Source organism: Erythrolamprus reginae, chromosome 9 (assembly GCF_031021105.1).
Source record: "Erythrolamprus reginae isolate rEryReg1 chromosome 9, rEryReg1.hap1, whole genome shotgun sequence".
Taxonomy (NCBI): Eukaryota; Metazoa; Chordata; class Lepidosauria; order Squamata; family Dipsadidae; genus Erythrolamprus; species Erythrolamprus reginae.
The window spans coordinates 2,435,854-2,441,980 of NC_091958.1; positions in this window are offsets into that span (position 1 = coordinate 2,435,854).

Genomic DNA, 6,127 nt, shown 5'->3' on the forward strand with positions numbered 1-6,127 from the left:
CGGAAAGGGGCGTGGTTGGGGGCGGGATTAAGCATGGGGGTGCTGGTCCTCCCCGCCCCTCTTTCCCGCCATCGTCCTGTGGCCGGCAGAACCTGCCTCCCAAGCCCTCTTGCCCAGCGGGAGCTAAGCGCTGAAGAGAGGGGGTCAGGCTGGCCCTCCTGCCTCCCCCCAGCCAAAAACGCAAAAGCGCCCCGCGGCAGAAGCCAAAAGAGGCTTGAGCCTCTCGGTCCTTCCCGCCCCTCTGTCCCATCCATCGTCCTGTGGCCGGCAGAACCTGCCTCCCGAGGCCTCTTGCCCGGCGGGAGGCGAAGCGCTGGAGGGAGGGGGTGGCGGCATGAGGGCCGGCAGCTGCTGACTCCACGGACCGGTGCAACATGCCCCGCGGCCCGGTACCGGTCCGCGGCCCGGTGGTTGGGGACCCCTGGTCTAAGGGAAAAATGTTTGGGGTTATGGGTTGACACTACAGAGTCGGGTAATGAGTTCCACACTTTGGCAACTCGGTTGCTGAAGTCATATTTTTTACAGTCAAGTTTGGAGCGGTTAATATTAAGTTTGAATCTGTTGTGTGCTCTTGTGTTGTTGCGGTTGAAGCTGAAGTAGTCATGGACCGGTAGGACGTTGCAGCATATAATCTTGTGGGCAATACTTAGATCGTGTTTTAGGCGTTGTAGTTCTAAGCTTTCTAGACCTAGGATTGATAGTCTGCTTTCGTAGGGCATTCTGGAGAAGGCCAACTCTGTGGGACCTAACTGGACGCTGGTTTTCGTGTGGCAGAAGGCGGTCCCGTAAATAATACTTAGACTTGAATCCCACTTTACAGTGCTTTCACAGCACTCTCTAGGCAGTTTGCAGAGTCATCCTCTTGCCCCCAACAATCTGAGACCTCATTTTTCTGACCTTGGAAGGATGGAAGGTTGAGTCAAACTTGAGTAGTGAGTTAGTGGTGCGCAAGAACTGTCTTCTCAAATCGCCAAGCCAAAACTCCTTGACTCCTTTGCTTGGGAGTTTGGCCTGCAGCCTGGATGGAGAAACCACTGTAATTTTGGCCGTGGGTCAAAATGGTTAATGGGGGAAGTTCAGAAGGAGACCAGACAACTTGTCTGGCTCTTCTGCAAACGGCACAGGAAGCCCACATGGGAACTCAGCTCGGAAAGAGAAAAAGAGCTTGCTTCTGGTAGGAACAGGAAATCATCGTAGATATGTGATAAGCAGAGATTACTTTTACAACCCTGCTACCAATAGATTGAAGCTACGGCTGGAATGAGAGCTTTTAGTTCAGTTTAGTTTTATTGGATTTATATGCCGCCCCTCTCCGAAAACTCGGGGGCGGCTAACAGCAATCATAAACAATATACAGTAATAATCCAATACTAAAAGCGAATTAAAAAACCCCTTAATATAAAAAACCAAACATACATACAAGCATACCATACATACAATTGTAAAGGCCTAGGGGGAGAAGGAATCTTAATTTCCCCATGCCTGGCGGCAAAGGTGGGTTTTAAGGAGCTTGCGAAAGGCAAGGAGGGTGGGGGCAATTCTAATCTCTGGGGGGAGTTGGTTCCAGAGAGCCGGGGCCGCCACAGAGAAGGCTCTTCCCCTGGGTCCCGCCAAGCGGCATTGTTTAGTTGACGGGACCCGGAGAAGACCCACTCTGTGGGACCTAACTGGTCGCTGGGATTTGTGCAGCAGAAGGCGGTCCCGGAGATATTCTGGTCCAGTGCCATGAAGGGCTTTATAGGTCATAACCAACACTTTGAATTGTGACCGGAAACTGATCGGCAACCAATGCAGACTGCGGAGTGTTGATGTGATATGAGCATATTTAGGGAAGCCCATGATTGCTCTCGCAGCTGCCTTCTGCACGATCTGAAGTTTCCGAACACTTTTCAAAGGTAGCCCCATGTAGAGAGCGTTACAGTAGTCGAGCCTCGAGGTGATGAGCGCATGAGTGACTGCGAGCAGTGACTCCCGGTCCAAATAGGGTCACAACTGGTGCACCAAGCGAACCTGGGCAAACGCCCCCCTCGCCACAGCTGAAAGATGTTTCTCTAATGTGAGCTGTGGATCAAGTTGCGAACCCTCTCTGAGGGAGTCAATGATTCCCCCCCCCAGGGTAATGGATGGACAGATGGAATTGTCCTTGGGAGGCAAGACCCACAGCCACTCCGTCTTGTCTGGGTTGAATTTGAGTTTGTTGACACCCATCCAGACCACAACAGCCTCCAGGCACTGGCACATCACTTCTACTTTTGATTCCTCGATCCTGCCCGAAAGATCTCCCACATGGTTGCTTTCTCACAAGGGCACACAATCCATGTTTCTGGGCCTGGGTAGGAAAATCAGAGGTGAAAATCATATAGGGACAATATCTTGCGGGGTTGTCCCTCATCAAGACTCAAGGCTACAAGAATGGTGGAAGGTCTTAAGCATAAAACGTATCAGGAAAGACTTAATGAACTCAATCTGTCTAGTCTGGAGGACAGAAGGAAAAGGGGGGACATGATCGAAAAATTTAAATATATTAAAGGGTTAAATAAGGTCCAGGAGGGAAGTGTTTTTAATAGGAAAGTGAACACAAGAACAAGGGGACACAATCTGAAGTTAGTTGGGGGAATGATCAAAAGCAACATGAGAAAATATTATTTTACTGAAAGAGTAGTAGATCCTTGGAACAAACTTCCAGCAGACGTGGTAGATAAATCCACAGTAACTGAATTTAAACATGCCTGGGATAAACATATATCCATCCTAAGATAAAATACAGAAAATAGTATAAGGGCAGACTAGATGGACCAGGAGGTCTTTTTCTGCCGTCAGACTTCTATGTTTCTATGTTTCTATATCAAAGTTTACTTTTTATCTATGGACTTCCAAGAAGGTAGACAAACTTTGCATGTCCCCAACGTGCTGCTTTTCAAAAAGCAACTGGACTTCCCTTGTTTTTCCATGAAGACACGTCTCATCGAAGAAGTTTCTTCAGAACTGAAAAATTTATTCTTGGATCAGAAGCGAAACGTCTCTTTTCAGCTCCCTCGTAGCAATCAATCCAGTGTGCTCCAACTATGCCCCAGCTCTGTTCCTAAAATCATGAGCAATGTTGAACCGTATGAATGTTTTGAAGCGATCAAAACAAGGCATGAACGATCATGAGCCAACCTTTGGGTTTCCAGGAATTAGGAGGAAGAGGAGCTAACTGAATCGTGAATTTCCAAGAAAGAAGAGCAGACATTTTGACCCAGGCCTTGATGACTTGTAAGGACGTTACTTCCTTTTTCAAGATTTGTCTGTTGCAAAGATTGATCCAGATTCCAATTAAGGAGAATGTTTGTAGTTCAGGGTAGAAAGGATGAATTTATCTGTCTGTCTGTCTGCCTGCCTGCCTGCCTACCTACCAATTTACCTACCTACCTATCATCTATCTATGTACCTACTTACCTACCATCTATCTATCTATCTATCTATCTATCTATCTATCCATCTACCTACCTACCCACCTACCTACCTGCGTACCTATTATCTATTTGTGTACTTATTTTCCATCCATCCATCCATCCATCCATCCATCCATCCATCCATCCATCCATCCATCTATCTATCTATCTATCTATCTATCTATCTATCTACATATCTACAGTGTTTGTATTTCTAGGCCACCCTTCTTCAAATGGCCTAAGGGCAGATTACATAATAAAATCAATACAACATTTAAAAAAACCCAAGTATAAAACACGAACAATTTAAAACCATTCAACTTAACTCATTCCAAATACAATCATGTCATCATCCAGAGCAGAGCATCAACACTCAACCAGGCCTGCCGGCAAAGGTGTGTTTTCAAAACCTTTAGAAAAGCCAGGAGAGTGGGGGTGGTGTGAATCTCCGGGATGAGTTGTTTCTAAAGGACTGGAGCCATCACAGAGAAGGCCCTTCCCCTAGGCCCCGCCAGACAACATTGTCTGGCCAATGGGATCTGGAGAAGGCCAACTCTGTGGGATCTGACCGGCCTCTGGGATGCTTGAGGCAGGAGATGGTCCCGTAAATAATCTGGTCCTAAGCCATGTCCTTGGTGATCTCTTTGCTTGGTGGTTTCCTTGCAAGAAAATAACAATGAATACCAAAGGCCTCCTCCTCTTCTTCTTCTTCCTCCTCTTCCTCCTCTTCCTCCTCCTCCTCTTCCTTTCCTCGTACCCTACTCCTAGCACTAAGGAAGTCCACTTTTGGGTAATGAAATGTTTTAAGAAAACAACCAAGTTCTGAGACCACCAAGGACTGAGTAGATTTGACTGAGGGGGGGGGGGGTGGAATCATCTCCCCCTCTTCTTTTGCAAACAACGATCCAAGGTTGAAATACAGAATGAACTCAATCTTTATAGTCTGGAGGACAGAAGGGAAAGGGGGACATGATCGAAACATTTAAATATGTTAAAGGGTTAAATAAGGGTCAGGAGGGAAGTGTTTTTAATAGGAAAGTGAACCCAAGAACAAGGGGACACAATCTGAAGTTAGTTGGGGGAAAGATCAAAGGCAACATGAGAAAATATTATTTGACTGAAAGAGTCGTAGATGCTTGGAACAAACGTCCAGCAGACGTGGTTGGTGAATCCACAGTAGTTGAATGTAAACATGCCTGGGATAAACATCGATCCATCCTAAGATAAAATACAGAAAATAGTATAAGGGCAGACTAGATGGATCATGAGGTCTTTTTCTGTTGTCAATCTTCTATGTTTCTATGAAATGGAGCCAGACAAGGAAGTTAAACTTGGTCGATCAAAGATGAGGATGATGCTGAGAGATCCTACCTTCCATGTCCCTGGGAAGAAAAATAATATTTCAGGGTAGTTGGTCCTTAGCTTAGATGGATGCCAGACACCGCATGGGCATTCCTTGGCCAACCTTTGCAAAACATCCTTGGAGAAATTTAACCAATGAGTCCCATTGGAATTGGGCGGCATAGAAGTCATATTAATTAAATTAACTTAAATTTATGACTAACCTGTATTGGTTTATTAAAACAATGTTTTCCAGAAATGCAGGGGCTGTAGTCAGCCCATAGATAGACAAAATAAATAGTACATCATTGGGCTACCCATTGTCTATCAACTGGCCAAATAGTTCTCTAAGCTTTACAGTTTCCTCTGTAGGAGGTGAGGAAGGAAGACATGCGGTTTTAAAGAAAGTCCCCGGGAATGAGGGAAAGCTGCCTCCAGTTTTTGTCCTCTAGTGATGTTTCTCATAATTTTTAATAGATGTTCAGTTGCTGGGCAGTTGTGCCCTCACAATTCTCACCCTCCTAGTGCTGGCATCCTTTGACATTGACACAATTGCCGCCCTTCCTGTGAAGCCTGTCCATCACCTGCCAACCTCTGCTATGTTTTCACCCTCGTCATCTTTTTCTCACACTTTGGACTTTCCCCTGATCTCTTTCTTGACCCTCTCGACTATTAATTAAGAAAATTAATAAAAGAAGGAAACAAATCAAGCGGAAAGCAAGAAGGCAAAAGAAAGAAAAAAAAGGAAAGAAAAAAAGAAAAAGAAAGAAAGACAAAGAGAAAGGAAAGAAAGACAGAAAAAAAGGAAAGAAGGCAAAAAAAGAAAAGAGAAAAGGAAGAGAAAGCTAGCAGGAAGGTAGAAAAAAGCAAAAGAAAAGATAGGCTGGCAGGCAGGACGGAAGGCAGGGTGGTAGGATGGAAGGGAGGGAGGAAAGGGAGGAAAGGAAAGAAAGAAAGAAGAAAAAGAAAACAGGAAGACAAGAAGGCAAAAAAAGAAAAGGAAGAGAAAGCTAGCAGGTAGTCAGAAAAAAGAGCAAAAGAAAAGATAGGATGATAGGAAGGGAGGGAGGGAGGAAAGAAAGGAAGAAAGAAAACCAAGAAGGCAAGAAGGAAAAAGAGAGAGAAAAGGAAGAAAAGGCTAGCAGGAAGGCAGAAAAAAAGAGTAAAAGAAAAGATAGGATGGCAGGCAGGCAGGCAGGCTGGAAGGAAGGAAGGAAGGAAAGAAGGAAGGAAGACCAGAGAAGTGAACGAAATGAAAGAGGGGAGGAAGAGAGGAAAGAGGCGGAGGGAGGGGAAGGAAAAGGGGAGAGATGAAAGGTAGGAAGGTAGGTAGGAGGAAAGGGAGGGGAGAG